The 16746-nt window shown below is 42.5% G+C and overlaps 1 protein-coding gene across 9 annotated transcripts in view; it reads right to left on the reverse strand.

Moving 5' to 3' along the window:
• DYM (dymeclin) overlaps positions 1-15608 on the reverse strand; it is a 400415-nt gene extending 384807 nt beyond the window's left edge. Inside the window, exons 1-2 of one of the 9 annotated variants that reach the window (XM_061400133.1) lie at positions 15340-15603; positions 2740-2841 (exon numbers count right to left, since the gene is read on the reverse strand). The gene's annotated coding sequence lies outside the window, so the exon portion shown is untranslated. Of the gene's footprint in view, positions 1-2739; positions 2842-7165; positions 7316-15129; positions 15268-15339 lie in introns of those variants that run through there. The other 8 variants (XM_061400127.1, XM_061400134.1, XM_061400129.1 and 5 more) reach the window with 8 other exon arrangements.
• Between the last annotated feature and the right edge of the window lie 1138 nt (positions 15609-16746).

Consider the following 16746-nt stretch of genomic DNA (forward strand, 5'->3'; position numbering starts at 1 on the left):
CACACAAGCAGCAGCACTAGGAGCAGACTGGCTGACACAACGTGCTTTACGCTCACTGATTCATCTCGTCCCCAGGAACAAATCTGAAAGGCGGGCACAGTTTTCTCATTTTACAGGTGAGGAAACTAAGGCACAGACAGGTTAAGTAATTTACCAAACACATGAGGTCCCAGACATAGTAAGTAGCAAAGGCAGGATTGGAACCTAGGCTAAGTCCAGGGTCCCTGGTCTTGAACACTTTACTAGGGTGACTCTCCAAGAACGTCACCAAGTTCTGTGGGTTCTGCTACAATACCCACAATTTTCCATGTCATCTTTTAAACAAATCTCTTGATCTTCCTGCTGCCTCCATTCGGGACCAGGCTTCTTTAATCTCACACAATTTAGTGCAAGAGTACTTTGATTTCTTTGCTTCCAATCTCTCCATTTGGATTCACTCTGCACACTTCACTACTACATAAATCCTTAAAAAAAGGAAATTCAGTCCAGCATTGAAATTAAGACCAAAGGTTCTAGTGTCTGATAGACCCTGCTAAGCCTGAATAATCAGTCTGAATCTCCATTTTACCATTTATCAAACCCCACTGCATCACAAGAAAACAACAATACTTACAACCCATAAGATTTTTTGAGGATGAAGCAATATGACACATGCAAAAAAGCACTCAGTAAAGGACCTAGCTCAGGATAGGGTCAGCCAAGGAAAACTATTAAACCTATTTTTAATGTTAGTGAAGTTACCACTTCTACCACTTCACTCACCAGCTCAAAAATTATTCAATGATTCTTCATTACCTGAAAAGCCCAGTACTGACATTCAAGACCTTCCATATAGTCTGAAAGTTCGAATTCTAACTTTATTTCCAACCATCCTCCAAACCAGTACTTCTCAAACTTAAAGGTACGTAAAAAACACCAGTGGAGCATGTGGAGCATGAGGCTAAAAATGCAAATGCTTATGCCTCAAAGATTCAGAATGTCAGGCTAGTGCCCAGGCATCTACATTTTCTTACAAGTATCCACAGTGATTCTGATACAAGCAGTGTTATGAACCTCAATTTGCAAATAGGAACCAAAACAAAGTAAGGCGGGCCTGTTCTCAACACCGAGGGTGCTCATCCACTCCTCTGCTCCTGCCTTCTACACCTGCGTTTCCCCCACACACCTGTCCCACAGCACCTGAAACCCTAGTCACTAAACATAACACAAGCTCACTCTTTTCTCTAGTCCAAGGGTGCTCATTAGCTTCACCACTCATTTGGAACTTAACTACCAAGTTAAACTAACTACCATAGTTAATTTTGGAGAAGGAAATAACAATCCACTCCAGTATTCTTGCCTACAGAATTCCGTGGCAAGAGGAGCCTGGCGTGCTACAGTCCATGGGGTCGCAAAGAGCTGGACATGACTGAGCAACTACACTTTCCCTTTTCATAGTTAATTTAATTACACCTTGGTCTGCTGTCTGACTCATATAATACTGCTTTTCAGTATTTTCTGATCAGTTATTTCCTCTAGTCAGCTTTACTATCATGAGTGAAAACAATACTGTGAACAAGAAATGTTATGCTCAATATTTTGCATTTGATTTGTGAAATATCTGATATTTGTGCGTGCATGCATGCTAAGTTGCTTCAGTCATGTCCAACTCTTTACAACCCTATGGACTGTAGCCCACCAGGCTCTTCTGCCCATGGGATTCTCCAGGCAAAGAATACTGGAGTGGGTTGCCACGCCCTCCTCCAGGGGATCTTCCAGACCCAGAGATCAAACTCACGTCTCTTATGTCTTCTGCACTGGCAGGCGAGTTCTTCACATAAAAAGTAAATCTCCTCTTCTATACAGACTGAGTCACCAAATTCCATGCTAATACCCTCAAAATATGCAAATAACATGCTAGGTGCACTTTGTCACAACCTAGGCTGAGACTCCATAAATCATAAACTATATTCCAGAATGTATATATGTGTGTGTATACATACACACACATTTGCACACAACAGACTTTAAGACAAAACCTCATCCCTGAAACAAGAGTCCAGAGAAACAGTGGGCAGTAATCACTGGCCAAAGGACATGTGAGACACCACAAGGGCCACTAGTCCAAGTGATGGAACATTCTCTCCAAGGTTACTAGGTTCCAGGTGCTATACTGAGTAAGTACAGTTGGGTATTCCACTTCAGTGAAATGAGAGTCACGAAAATAAAAAGATATAAGAAGATCAGAGGAAGTGTGAAAGATGGAAAGGTGACAAGAGAGGCAGTGACTGAACTGGCAGAGCTGAGGATGTCCCCAGCATACCTGCCTGCCAAAGGAGATGCGACCAAGAAGCAAGCCAATCCACCCCATGGAACACTGGGAAGGGAAAACAACTGAGAAGGGTGCCATGAAAGGCTGGGTGAGGCACGGGGCTCAAGTCTGCGAGTCTCCCCCCTGTCCCCCAACTGCCCACCCGCCCCAGTAGGAAATCATGTGTGCGCGCTCTGCAGCAATCTGACTGGAGAGACTCGACTCTGAAGCCAAGGCTGGAGACAGTAACGAGGCAGAGGATGAAAACAGGGGAGTAACGTTCATGTGGGCTTGCTGCACAGCTACAAAGCAGGTTTCCCAGCCTCCCAGGCAGGAAACTGGAGGGTTCTTCCTAAGAGAAATGGAGGGGGAACCAGAGGAAAAGATAGAGACATATGGAATTTCCCCCATTTAAAAAGCTGGCTTGCCGCCTACAACCCACCACTCACCACAATCCGCTCACACACAGAGCTTCCAATCAACGCTGGGAGTCTTGACCTTAAGAATGGGCCAGCAAAAATGATTTGACTTGTGAGAGGAAAGCCTCCAATCTGAAAATAAATAAATAAATAAATAATAACAGTAACAAACCAAAGAAATTAATCAGAAAGCAGGTGATTCTAAGGGAAAAAATTAAAAATAATATCTTCAGGGAGATAATAAAAATAATAATAAGTGAAAAGATTTACATAGCATTTACTATATCCCCAGGTCCTATTCAAAGTGCTAGACACACACTGAGTTGTTGACCCCACACCACATCCTTTGAGGCCAGTACTGTTGTTCTCATTGCCTAGATCACGGGTCAGCAAATGATGACCCAAGTTCTAAATCCAGCCTGCTTCACGAAGCATGATTTCTACATTTTTAAGCAGTATTTTGTGACACATGGAAAGCATATGAAATTAAAACTTCTGTGTCGACAAATAAAGTTTGATGAAAACACAGCCACAGTCATTTGTTCGAAATTGTCTAAATCTGCTTTCGCGATATGACGACAGAGTTGAGTTGTGAGGACAAGGACTGTATTTGGTACTTTATACTGCTACTCACTGCACAACAAATCTCGATGACACCTGTGACAATGACAGCATATCAGGAGTCAGGCATACTGCCATACGTCAACATTGTAAATTACCAGTGGGTAGCTCTCATATTAAAACAAGAACAGAGCAGACTCTGAGGTCATGTTTTTTCTTTTTTTGCAATTTGTTTTATCTTCTAGTGTTTCTTTTTGATATGCATTCATATTTCCCCCTTTTTTTTGGCACAGCATGTGGGGTTTTGGTTCCCTGCCCAGGGATCGAACCCATGCCCTCTGCAGTGGAAGCACAGATTCTTAACCACTGGACCACTAGGGTAGTCCCATGATGTCACACTTTTAAGTCACAGAGGAGTGTAGACTTTTTTTTTAATCTAATTAGATGCTGAAGGGTCTTCCCTGATGGTCCAATGGCTAAGACTCCTTGCTCCCAATGCGGGGGGCCTGGGTTCAATCCCTAGGCAGAGAACTAGGATCCCACATGCCGCAACTAAAGATCCTGCATGTAGCAACTAAGACTCAGTGCAGCCAAATAGGTAGGTAAATAAAATGCATATTTAATTAGATGCTGAAGTACTGCATTTATCATGTAAAAGCATCATAGCTGTGTTAGAACACAAGATGGGAAGACATTACCAGCATGACCTGCCCCACCACACAGCACTCACTCCCAACTCATCAGAACAACAATCAGGAAAATTTGAAAATGTAAAATCATTTCACCACAAGCAAAATGTCTTCTCAAAAATAAAAAAATGAAAATGAGGCTACAACTAAGACTCCAAATGGTTCATCTGTTAACCAAGCAAGGCAAGTCATTCACCAATCATGAGTCAAACCATGTTTGATTACAGCAGACAAAGAAATGTGTTTAGAGAAAATAAAACAACCTTAAGACTTGTCTTTTGGTGAGAATAACTGCTCAAAGAACAGTCTGTATGGAAGAACTACAGCCATGAATGGTTTCCAAAATAATTGAAAAGATAGTAACGCAGTACAACCTGAAGTGAAATCTGCTGAGATGAAAAACAACAGATGGTGGCAAACGTGTGTAGCAGTGAAAAAGCTCACCTGACACGTCTACAAACCTTGTGAAAACGCAAGGTGTTTACAAACTTTTGTTTCACTTTGGAAAATAAACACCTTTTTACAAAAACATGTTATTTCTGCTAACATGTAGATTTAGTATTTCTATTTTTAAGTAAATTAAATATTTTTTTAAAATGTAAAGTGTTTAAAGCATATTCATTAAATGAGCAGAATACTCTGTATAAAATATTTGAATCTATCTTGCTACTGAACCAGGAGTGCCAGTAGTTAACCTCATCCACTCTCACGAACTTAACTATCAATTCCATAGAGTCTTTCCAGAAATAAAAGTTGAATATCCTGAAACATTCTACCACGCAACAATACAATGGCTTAGCAACAGTACAGTTTTATTTAAATTTTTCAAGCTCAGGGTTGAGACTGAAATTGTTCTGAACAAGAACCCCCTTCAATCACTGTTATTAAACACTGAATGGCTTTGGAAATTAGTTTTTGCTGCAGATTTAATAACATTTCTCAATGAATTCAATCTAAAAATAGAAGGCCAACAGCACTGATCTGTAAAATTAACTGATATTGTGTGAATCACAAGTAACAGCAAGCTGTTTTACACAGTTTTGATGCTGTCAGAAATCAAAATAAGACTTGAGATCTCCAATCCCACACAAGTATGCAATAGATAAATTTTTCAAAGTCAAACTATACTTCCAATAGTGTTTTTCAGACCTCAATGCAGGTACAAAAGTACTTTCCACATTTCAAAAACTATTTTACTGTGCAACAAAGAGTTTCCACATAATCTCAACTGAAGTGATCAGTCCACAGTGGAATGATTTACTAAAGGGTAAATATCAGAAATGAATCTAACATAACTCTATAGATGCCTTCTAAGCGATTAACACGCTCTAGCAAAACCACACAGGGGATTTCCTGGTAGTCCAGTGGTTAAAACTTGGACTTTCACTGCCATGGACCCAGGTTCGATCCCTGGCTGGGGAACTAAGATCCCACCAGCCATGCAGTGTGGCCAAAAAGTTATATATATGCTCATAAATTGATGTCAGTATTTGGCAATATTTGTTGTTTAGTCTCTTAAGTCGTGTCTGATTCTTTGCAACCCCGTGGACTATAGCCTGCCAGGGTCCTCTGTCCATGGAATTTCCCAAGCAAGAATACTGGAGTGGGTTGCCACTTTCTTTTCCAGGGGATCTTCCTGATCCAGGGATTGAACCTGTGGCTCCACGTCTCCTGTACTGGCAGGTGGCTTCTTTACCCCTGAGACAGCAAGGAAGCCATTGGCAATACTTACTGTTGCCTGGGAAATCCCATGGACAGAGGAGACTGGCAGGCTACAATCTATGGGGTCACAAATGAGTTGAACACAACTTAGTTGCTGCTGCTGCTGCTAAGTCACTTCAGTTGTGTCCGACTCTGTGCAACCCCATGGACTGCAGCCTACCAGGCTTCTCCGTCCATGGGATTCTCCAGGCAAGAACACTGGAGTGGGTTGCCATTTCCTTCTCCAATGCATGAAAGTGGAAAGTGAAAGTGAAGTCACTCAGTCGTGTCTGACTCTTAGCGACCCCATGGACTGCAGCCTACCAGGCTCCTCCATCCATGGGATTTTCCGGGCAACAGTACTGGAATGGGGTGCCATTGTCTTCTCCCACAACTTAGTTACTAAACAACAATAACAAAAAGGTATATTCAAAGATGAAATACAGAAAATCTCATTATACATCAGCATTAGATATAAACATCTGTGATAAATTCTGATGATAGGAAACAATAACTCAGAACTCCAATTAAGTAATATGGTATCCCTTCTTCCCCAGAAGAAATTTCATTCTTCTCAATAGGAAACCTCTCTTGGCAAAAAAAGTTCTCAACCATTATTAGCACTGTATTTTTAACATCATCAATATACACTTGTAGAAATTTTCTCTCCCTTGTTATGTGAGTATCGACATAATTTTCTTCATTTTGCCTCTGGGTCCACAAAGCCTAATTTTTACGATCTAGCCCTTTAGACAAAATGTCTGCCAACTCTGGGCCTAGAAGAATAAACTGAGGCAAAGAAAAGTTAAGTGACATGCCCAAGATCAAGACAACAGAGTTAGAAAGTGACAGATCAGATTTCAGGCCATGGCAGTCTAGGTGCAGAAACCATGCTCTTTACCACCGTGCCACACTGTTCCCATAAACCAAGAACAAGATGTCAAGGTAATAAACAACAAGAAAAAAAACTTGACATTAAAACTTGATTTAAAAACTCAACAGACAGAAGATAAGGTCAAGGAAACACCCATAATCAAGAACAAAAAGACAAGGGACTTTCCTGGTGGTCAAGTGGTTAAGAATCTGCCTTTCAACGCAGGGACACAGGTTCAATCCCTGGTCGGGAAACTAAGATCCCACAGACCACAAGGAAACTAAGCCCGCGTGCTGCAACTACTGAGCCCACGCACTGCAACTAGAGAGAAGCCTGCACACGGCAACACAGAGCCTGCAGGCTGCAACAGAAGGTCCCACCAACGCAGATCCTATCGTGCCACAACCAGGACTGGACACAGCCAAACATAAACAAAAATAAATATTTTATTTAAAAAAGAACAAGACGACAAATAGAAAACAGGACACAAAAAATAATAAGAGCCATTTAGAAGGTCTTAATAGATTAGTAACAGGAGTTTCAAACCGAAAGTATGAATAAAAGAGAGGAGCCTACATTCAAGACATTCAAGTCAAGTGGCGAACTGCAAAGGTCTGGGGTTGTACTTTACCTGTGCACCAACAAAGACAACGAAGCCTCTGGGACAGGGATGAAAAACAACTCACTGCTCGTGGCAACAGCAGTAGCCAGAGTAACGTCTTGCCTAAGTTTCCTGGGTTCCAATCCCCACAGGTCCTTCCACATACTTGGTAAAAATCAGTAATGTGCTCATAGAAACATAAAGTAAATAGAGCTGGGGGCGGGAAAACAAGGTAAACTCAGCTTAGCAGTGACATTTATGCAGTCATAATAGTGTAAACGCTAAGCGCCAATTCTTTTTTTTTTTTTTTAAGCGCCAATTCTTAAGTGTCCACAGCGAAAGGGCTGGAAGAGGGATAGGAGGAGAAAAAGGACCTCTTCCACCATAACAGGAGTTAAGAGATATTACCTAAAATTGATAAATAACAATATAGTCATTTAGACATATTACTTACAAACACAGTTAAAAGTAGTTGTCTCCAGGAACCACACTAAAAAGATAGTAGGTAAGACATGGGACTGCTGATCTTTTATAATATTATAAATTATTAAAGTATTTTATATAAAATACAAATAATATTATATTATTATAAATTACCTAACAACCCGCAAGTGTTGCTTTAAGTATTAACTCTTAATTGGAGTCAATTAACTCTCCTAAATTGGAAAGAATGTGCTTTACTATTTCACAATCATTGATTCATATTAACAAATCAATGTGCCAATATCAAAGAAGAGGTGCAGGGCTGATAAAACAAACTAGCAATACCTAAGCTCCATCATACTGGTTACGGAAGCACGACTCTGTCAGTATTTTGTGAGCACCTACCATGTGGCCAGCCTAATACTAAGAGTCAAGGTTAAAACTAGGAAAGATAGATTTTGTTTACAGCTGAGAATGAGATACAGACACATCAACAAAAAATTATAACATGGCAACTATCCAAGACTCAGTGAAAGCTTCCCAGAGGTCATGCCATAAAAAGCTAAGACCTAAAACACTGGCCTGGTTGGGTACAGGGGTTCAAAGTAAAGAGAAAAGCCTGTGAGTAGGCCTGCTGCTGCTGCTGCTAAGTCGTTTCAGTCGTGTCCGACTCTGTGCGACCCCAGAGACGGCAGCCCATCAGGCTCCCCCGTCCCTGGGATTCTCCAGGCAAGAACACTGGAGTGGGTTGCCATTTCTTTCTCCAAAGTGAGTAGGCCTAGGATTAGGCAAAACAGGCAGGGTCCATTCCAGGAACTGAAAGAAGTTCAACATGGCTGGAATAGGGAGGGAAGCAAAGAAGGCCAGAAGCAAGCTGATGCCCAAAGGGGATAATTTACTAAAGGGCATCTCTTCTACTATGCCCACTGTAACCACAATATTGCATCTATCTCTCGGTCTTCTGAACCAGTGAACTCCTCCCAGTACAGTGATGATTTCAAAATATCTATATCTATGCAGGTCAGGAAGCAACAGTTAGAACTGGACATGGAACAACAGATTGGTTCCAAATAGGAAAAGGAGTACGTCAAGGCTGTATATTGTCACCCTGCTTATTCAACTTACATGCAGAGTACATCATGAGAAACACTGGGCTGGAGGAAACACAAGCTGGAATAAAGACTGCCGGGAGAAATATCAATCACCTCAGATATGCAGATGACACCGCCCTTATAGCAGAAAGTGAAGAACTAAAGAGCCTCTTGATGAAAGGGAAAGAGGAGAGTGAAAAAGTTGACTTAAAGCTCAACATTCAGACAACTAAGATCATGGCATCCGATCCCATGTAACTCCAATACTTTGGCCACCTGATGGCAAGAGCTGACTCATTTGAAAAGACCCTGATGCTGGGAAAGATTGAGGGCAGGAGGAGAAGGGGACGACAGAGGATGAGATGGTTGGACGGCATCACCGGCTCAATGGACATGGGTTTGGGTGGACTCTGGGAGTTGGTGATGAACAGGGAGGGATGGTGTGCTGCGGTTCATGGGGTCGCAAAGAGTCAGACACGACTGAGTGACTAAACTGAACATCTAGTCCATAACCATCCTGTGGGTGTCAGATCATTTATCTGACAAGCCATAAATTACCATCTGGACACAGAAATCAAGGGCCGTACCCTAGAGATGACAGGGTGAGAAGCTGGAAAAGGGGATGGGTCACTAATGACAGTGGGCTTCCCAGGCAGCTCAGTGGTAAAGAATCTGCCTGTCAACATAGGAAATATGGGTTCAATCCCTAGGTTGGGAAGAGAAAATGGCAACCCATTCCAGTATTCTTGCTGGGAAAATCCCATGGACAGAGGAGCCTGGTGGGCTACAGTCCCTAGGGTCACAAAGTCAGACACAACTGAGCATAGCACCCTAATGACAGTAGAGCCACTGCATCAGCCCTGAACTGTCTACCTCTGGACTTCTTTTACATAAGAAACAAAGTAATGATATGTTTAAGCTAGTATTTGCATGTATAGCCAAATCAAATCTTGACTGACACAGGAGGCTCTGAAAATATTCTAAGGTGGAGGGTTGCAAGAGATATTTTGAAGGAATAATTGTCAAGATTCAGTGACTGACTCAATCTAAAAAAGAAATTTATTATCAGTCATGCTGCTGCTGCTAAGTCACTTCAGTCGTGTCCAACTCTGTGCGACCCCATAGACGGCAGCCCACCAGGCTCTGCTGTCCCTGGAATTCTCCAGGCAAGAACACTGCAGTAGGTTGCCATTTCCCTCTCCAATGCATGAAAGTGAAAAGTGAAAGTGAAGTCGCTCAGTCGTGTCCGACTCTTCGAGACCCCATGGACTCCAGCCTACCAGGCTCCTCTGTCCATGGGATTTTCCAGGCAAGAGTACTAGAGTGGGGTGCCACTGCCTTCTCCATTATCAGTCATATTACATACCAAAAAACTTTTGTTTTTTTTTCCCCCAATGACCTTATCAGAGAGTTACAGTCACTTTGGGGGCCTGCATTTTTCAACTGAGATATAATTCACATATAACATTATATTAGTTTCAGGTGTACAACACAACAAATACTGTATTGCAAAATCATCACCACAATCAGTCTAGTTAACATCTACCACCATAAACAGTTAATTTTTTTTCTTGTAATGAGAAATTCAAGATCTACTCTTAGCAACTTTCAAACATATCAGATCAGATCAGATCAGTCGCTCAGTCATGTCCAACCTTTGCGACGCCACGAATCACAGCACGCCAGGCCTCCCTGTCTATCACCAACTCCCGGAGTTCACTCAGACTCACGTCCATCGAGTCAGTGATGCCATCCAGCCATCTCATCCTCTGTTGTCCCCTTCTCCTCTTGCCCCCAATCCCTCCCAGCAACAGAGTCTTTTCCAATGAGTCAACTCTTCACATGAGGTGGCCAAAGTACTGGAGTTTCAGCTTTAGCATCATTCCCTCCAAAGAAATCCCAGGGCTGATCTCCTTCAGAATGGACTAGTTGGATCTCCTTGCAGTCCAAGGGACTCTCAAGTCTTCTCCAACACTACATTCAAAAGCATCAATTCTTTGGCGCTCAGCCTTCTTCACAGTCCAACTCTCACATCCATACATGACCACAGGAAAAACCATAGCCTTGCCTAGACAAACCTTTGTTGGCAAAGTAATGTCTCTGCTTTTGAATATGCTATCTAGGTTGGTCATAACTTTCCTTCCAAGGAGTAAGCGTCTTTTAATTTCATGGCTGCAGTCACCATCTGTAGTGATTTTCGAGCCCAGAGAAATAAAGTCTGATACTGCTTCCACTGTTTCCCCATCTATTTCCCATGAAGTGATGGGACCGGATGCATGATCTTTGTTTTCTCAATGTTGAGCTTTAAGCCAACTTTTTCTCTCTCCACTTTCACTTTCATCAAGAGGCTCTTGAGTTCCTCTTCACTTTCTGCCATAAGGGTGGTGTCATCTGCATATCTGAGGTGATTGATATTTCTCCTGGCAATCTTGATTCCAGCTTGTGTTTCTTCCAGTCCAGCGTTTCTCATGATGTACTCTGCATATAAGTTAAATAAACAGGGTGACAATATACAGCCTTGACAAGCTCCTTTTCCTATTTGGAACCAGTCTGTTGTTCCATGTCCAGTTCAAACACATAATACAGTATTATTGACTACAGTCACCACACTGCACATTACATTCCTAGATGATTTATTCCATAACTGGACATCTGCGTCTTTTGATCACTTTCATCCATTTCACCCATCCCCACCCCTTACCTGGTATCTGAATTTTTAAAACAATGCTAAAAACTAGAGAAGACATCAAAAACTATTGACCAAACTTTCCTAAAAGAATGAAAACAAAAAGTCTGTAGCATATAAGAGCTATGTAAACTTCTTCTCAGCCCTCCTCGATTATTTCGTCTACGAACAGACCAACACAAGGATCACTTAAAACTGCAAGCAGCTTTTAAGAAGTTCATAGAGTTAAGCTCAACTAAGAATCTTACGAGGGAAAATAAGCTTAAAGATAGGCACAGATATTTAACAATTCCCATTATACTTTTTAATAATAATAAGTAATTATTACCTATTAATATTATTATTATTATATTTTCATTATATTTGGCTTAGCGGTAAGCTAAAACACACCACCATCAGAGAGACAAGACCTTCATGCTCAGAGGCAGTTAAGACCCTGAGAGCTAAGCTGGAAAGTGGAGCCCCCTCAAGAAACAGGATGCCAAAGTACAGGACTTCCTGAAATCTCTACTGAGAAGTTTCAGCATCTTCTCCACAGCCTGGGAAAGGAAGAGCAGCAAAGGCCATCATGATCCTCTGCTTTTCAGGCCCACAACCATGCAGCTGAGTCACATTAAGGAAAATCCTGGAAGGGAATTCGAGCCCAACTCTCACAGCAGTTCGTTCTTCCTGAAAACTTTGTCTCCCTGTCTTCCTATTGAACTGGAGGTGCCTCCATCACCCACCAGGACAGACAGCACCTGGTCTCTCACTCCGGGCAGGGAACCATCATTCCCCCAGAGTGTCCTGTGACTTGAGCATTATATATACACTCTGATTACAAGTATGCAATACTGAAAAAACATGAATGTGAAAAAGACCGAAATGAAATACAGAAAGACTTTACACATTATTGCACTTTTTTTAAAAAGGTCTCACTCTACAAATGCCACAGACATATTCCACATTATCCGTTTACCATCAATAAAGGGAAAATGAAACAGTCCTCTCTAGCACTAACCCCTTTATCTTACGAAGTGAAAGATGACACACTGCATTTGTAACAGCAAACAAAATCACTTAACAAAGTATGCCCAAACATACTGTGATAGGCAGAGTAACAATTCCCGAAGATGTCCACATCCTAATCTTTGGAACCTGTGTTTCTGGTGTTTTACATAGCAAAAGGGACTCTGCAGGAATCCTTAAGTTAAGGACTTTGAGTTGGGAGAAATTACTCTGAATTACCCAGATGTACCTGATCTAATCACATAGATGCTTAAAAATGGAGAATCTTTCCCAGCTGTGGTCAGATCAACTGCGTAACAGAATGATGCAACGCGGCTGGTTTTGAAGATGAAGAGGGTCACAAACGAAGGAATGTGGTTGGGAGAGGCAAGGAAACAGATTCTCCCCTAGAAACTTCCCAAAAGGAATACAGGCTTGACCAACTAACTTTAGCCCAGTGAGACCCATTTTGGACTTCTAAAACACAGAACTTCAAAAGAATAAGTTTGGGGACTTCCCGGGTATTCCTGTGGCTGGGACTCTTGTACTCCCAATGCAGGGTGCCGGGGTTCCATCCCTGGATAGGGAACTAGATCCCATGTGCCACAACTAAGAGTTCGTAGGCCACAACTAGATCACAGATGGTGCAATGAAGATGGAAGGTCCTGCATGCCACAACTGAGACCCGGCACAGCCAAATAAATGATTTAAAAAAAGAACAAGTTTGTATTGTTTTAAGCCACTAAATTTGTGATTTGTTAGAGTAATCATAGAAAACTAACATACACACATTAAACAACTTCTAACAATATGTGAAACTGTCTAGAGGAGAGAAGCATAATCAAACTGCCCAAATACTTAAAGCATTATCAGAGATAAGTTACTTGTGCATTTTGTGATATAGTTCACTTCTATTTTTCTCATGCTCTCACAAAACTCCATCCACTAAAAAGCCAGCCAAAGTGACAATTCTTAAAACTTTCTATAGAAGAATGAACCATATCAACCAAGAAAATAGAAGCGTCAGGAGAACAGGATTGACTGGAAAAATCTGGAAATAATACTATATTTTTCAGAAAGTCAAGCATCAAAATGTTTGCACTGCTTATTCAGTATCAGATGGATGCCACATTTTAAAAAATAAGTCCTTCTAAATATACAAGAGATTATTTGGGGTGTATGCTAATCATATTGTGGGTATATTAAGAAGAATGACTCAATCTTCTAGAGATATATACTCAAATATTTACAAATATTTGAAGTGGGACTATATTTACAAATATTTGGAGTGGGACTAGCAATTGACAGAGCCATAAATGAAATTAAATTAGCCTGAGTTACTGTTAGAGCTGGGTAATGAGTACATGGGGGTATATTATATTAGCCCAGATTGAACTTTTCCAAATTAAAAAGTACAAAGTCCCTGACCTATTTATCATCATAATATGGATTTAAGACATTTAATAGGTGAATAGTTTAAAACTCCTTCCTGTAACATTTGTTGTTCAGTCACTAAGTCCTGTCCGACTCTTTTACAACCCCATGGACTGTAGCCCACCAGACTCCTCTGTCAATGGGATTCTCCAGGCAAGAATGGTGACCCAGTGGTCACCATTTTCTTCTCCAGGGAATCGAACCCGAGTTTCACCTGCATTTCCTGCTTGGCAGGTGGATTCTTTACCACAGAGCCATCTGGGAAGCCCTCCTATAACATCTGCCCCACCTCAATTTTCACCACGTGCATCAATTACTATTTTATTCCCACTCATTTTGCCTGATTTACTAATCTAATGAGTTTCAGGAAGTCACCTATCAGCTAAAAGACTGATTCTTCATTTGCAGAATGGGAAGAGTTATATTTGCTCAGTCTATCTGAGTTACAGAATTATCCAAGATAAACAACACAAAGCAGGATATTCAGAAATCTACATCATTAGTAAATTTCAAGCTCAGCAGCAACCATTCACCTATTCCCATAGATCCTCTTCCCTCCCACCTCCAGTTCCTCTCTTGAGCCCTCAATTGATCCGCCCAAAGCCAGGATCCCTCTGAAAGGGTGCTCTAAACACACACACACACACACATACAGTCAGGGTCCCGCTGAAAGGGTGCTCTAAACACACACACACATACACACACGCACTTTCTTCCGGGGTCCCTCTTCCACCGTCTACACACACGTTTTCATCTCTTTCAGCACACTTTCTCTCTACACATCTCTCCCTCCAACCTTCCCCTCTTCTAAGGATTCTACTCAACCTCCCCCTTAGCAAGTCTACCCTGAGCACTCCTCTGCTGGCACTATTACAATCATCCCAGTACTTCCCTGTATTTCAGTACTATCATCCTATCAACTCTGTTAACCCAGTACTGTTCACCAACACTCGACGAGCTAACTTCCCACCCTCTCACCTTTCAGTTAAAACACAATCACTAGTTGCCAGGGAGTGAGGGAGTGGAAAATAAGGAGTGACTTCTAATGGGTACAGGTTTCGTTTTTGGGTGACAGAAATGTTCTGAAATTAAGATAGCTGCACAACCCCGTGACTATGCTTTTTAAAATACAGTGACTTAAAAAAAAAAACAACACTGAGTTATACTTTGATAATACTCTTAAAGGGTGAATTTTATGGTATGTAAATTGCATCGCAAAAATTTGCCCCCCCCTCCCAAAAGGCAATATTATTGCTCGGCTGCCCATCACACGCCCACCGGTCACCTCAATCCCACCCCCTCATCACCGACTTGCTCTTCGGTGGCCCACACGGACTGAGGCCCGCCCCCACACACTCGCTTGGTTAACACACCCCCTCACTCCTCGGCGCCGAGTGCCACTGAACCCTGGATGCGGGGGGCGGCTCTTGCGGCCCAGGCACAGCCCCTGCACGGCCGGGGGACTCTTTTGGCCAGCCCCGGCCGGGGGAGGGGAGGCTGCTCCCAAAGCCGCTCTGACGAGGGGCTGGCGGCCCCGCCCGGCTTCCAGGGTCGCGCGGCCGGGGGGCGGCGCCACAGCCCACCTGCCTCAGCCGGCGGGGAGATCCGGACAGACGGTTGGGTAACAGCGGGGACACGACGAGCCTCGGTCACCGCCGCAGCCGGGGTGGCGCACGCCGCCTCAAGCCTCCATGTTTCCCACGTCTCCACGGCTCCGGCTCCGGCTCCTCTGCTCGGCTCCGGCCCGGGCAGCGTCGAGGCGGAGGCCCGGAGGCGGGGACTGAAGAGAGAAGCAAGCGGGGAACGCCGCTGGGGGCCGAACGGCCCAGCGCGCGCCCGCTGGCGGTCACGTGGCATGCGGCGCGCGGGCTTCTGGGACCTGTAGTCCTGAGCCGGGGGCGTTAGGCGTTTCTCCGCCCGCCTGCGCTTCCAGGGTAACGGCAAAGCCACGTGGCAAAACCGAGACTCTGCTTGACTTTCTCACCCTAGTGCTGACGTCCTGGCTTACCCCGCAGCGTTTGTGCTGGGATCTTACGTTTATTAAAGGCCCCTGTTCATTCCAATCCAATAGTCACCTTAGAATCAAGCAGTTCCTTGGAGGACTCTGAAGAATTTGGGAAATAGGGAAATAGTGTTCGATGGAGCTCGGGTAGCAGGAACAGCTTACCATCCTGTCAGAAAGAACAGGTCCGACATAACAGAGTGTCGATATGGTGCAGCGCCAAAAGCATGGAATTTGTAGTCAGAAAAGCTGAGGTTACCAGACTGATGTCACTGAGCCTTTAGTTCACCTCTCCAGCCAGTTTTCTCATATAAAATATGTATACAAGACCATGATTATACTTCCCATACAGAACGCTTGTCGATGGCATGATAGTAATTAACTCAGATTATGGATTGTTTTCTATGTGCTGTCCAATACTTAATTTCTTCAAATAACGCTGTGAGATAGGTAACTGTTATTTCCTTAATATAAATAGTATATGCCAATATACTGAAGTATATTCAAGTATTATAGAGGTCTTATATATACTTTTCCAGCTTTTATTGCCAGCAGGTTCTCTGAATTTGCAGAATTACTACAAAAAATAAACTAAAATATAAGATACCTGGGAGCCTAGCTAAAAAGAAGTGGACATGGCTATGCAACCGTTGTAAATAATGCTATGGCTACCGTGTTCATGATACATGGAGTAGAAACAGTATGTATGGTATTATTTCATATAAATATAATTTATTTTTGAAAATTGGATAATAAATTATGTTTATAATACTTATGTATGTACTCCCAAGGGGGGAGAGGCTAAAAGAATTTTAACAGTTATTCTCTTTGGGGAATAAGAGCATGTATGATTAAAAATAGTTTTTTTCATATGTGTTTTCTAATTTTTCTGTAATATATATATGAATTACATGATAATTAAATTCATGAAGCAAAAAGAGAATCAAGCGCCAAAATAAACCTCAAAGTACTTTAGAATTTTGCCTGT

Source organism: Bos javanicus, chromosome 24 (genome assembly GCF_032452875.1).
Source record: "Bos javanicus breed banteng chromosome 24, ARS-OSU_banteng_1.0, whole genome shotgun sequence".
Classification (NCBI taxonomy): Eukaryota; Metazoa; Chordata; class Mammalia; order Artiodactyla; family Bovidae; genus Bos; species Bos javanicus.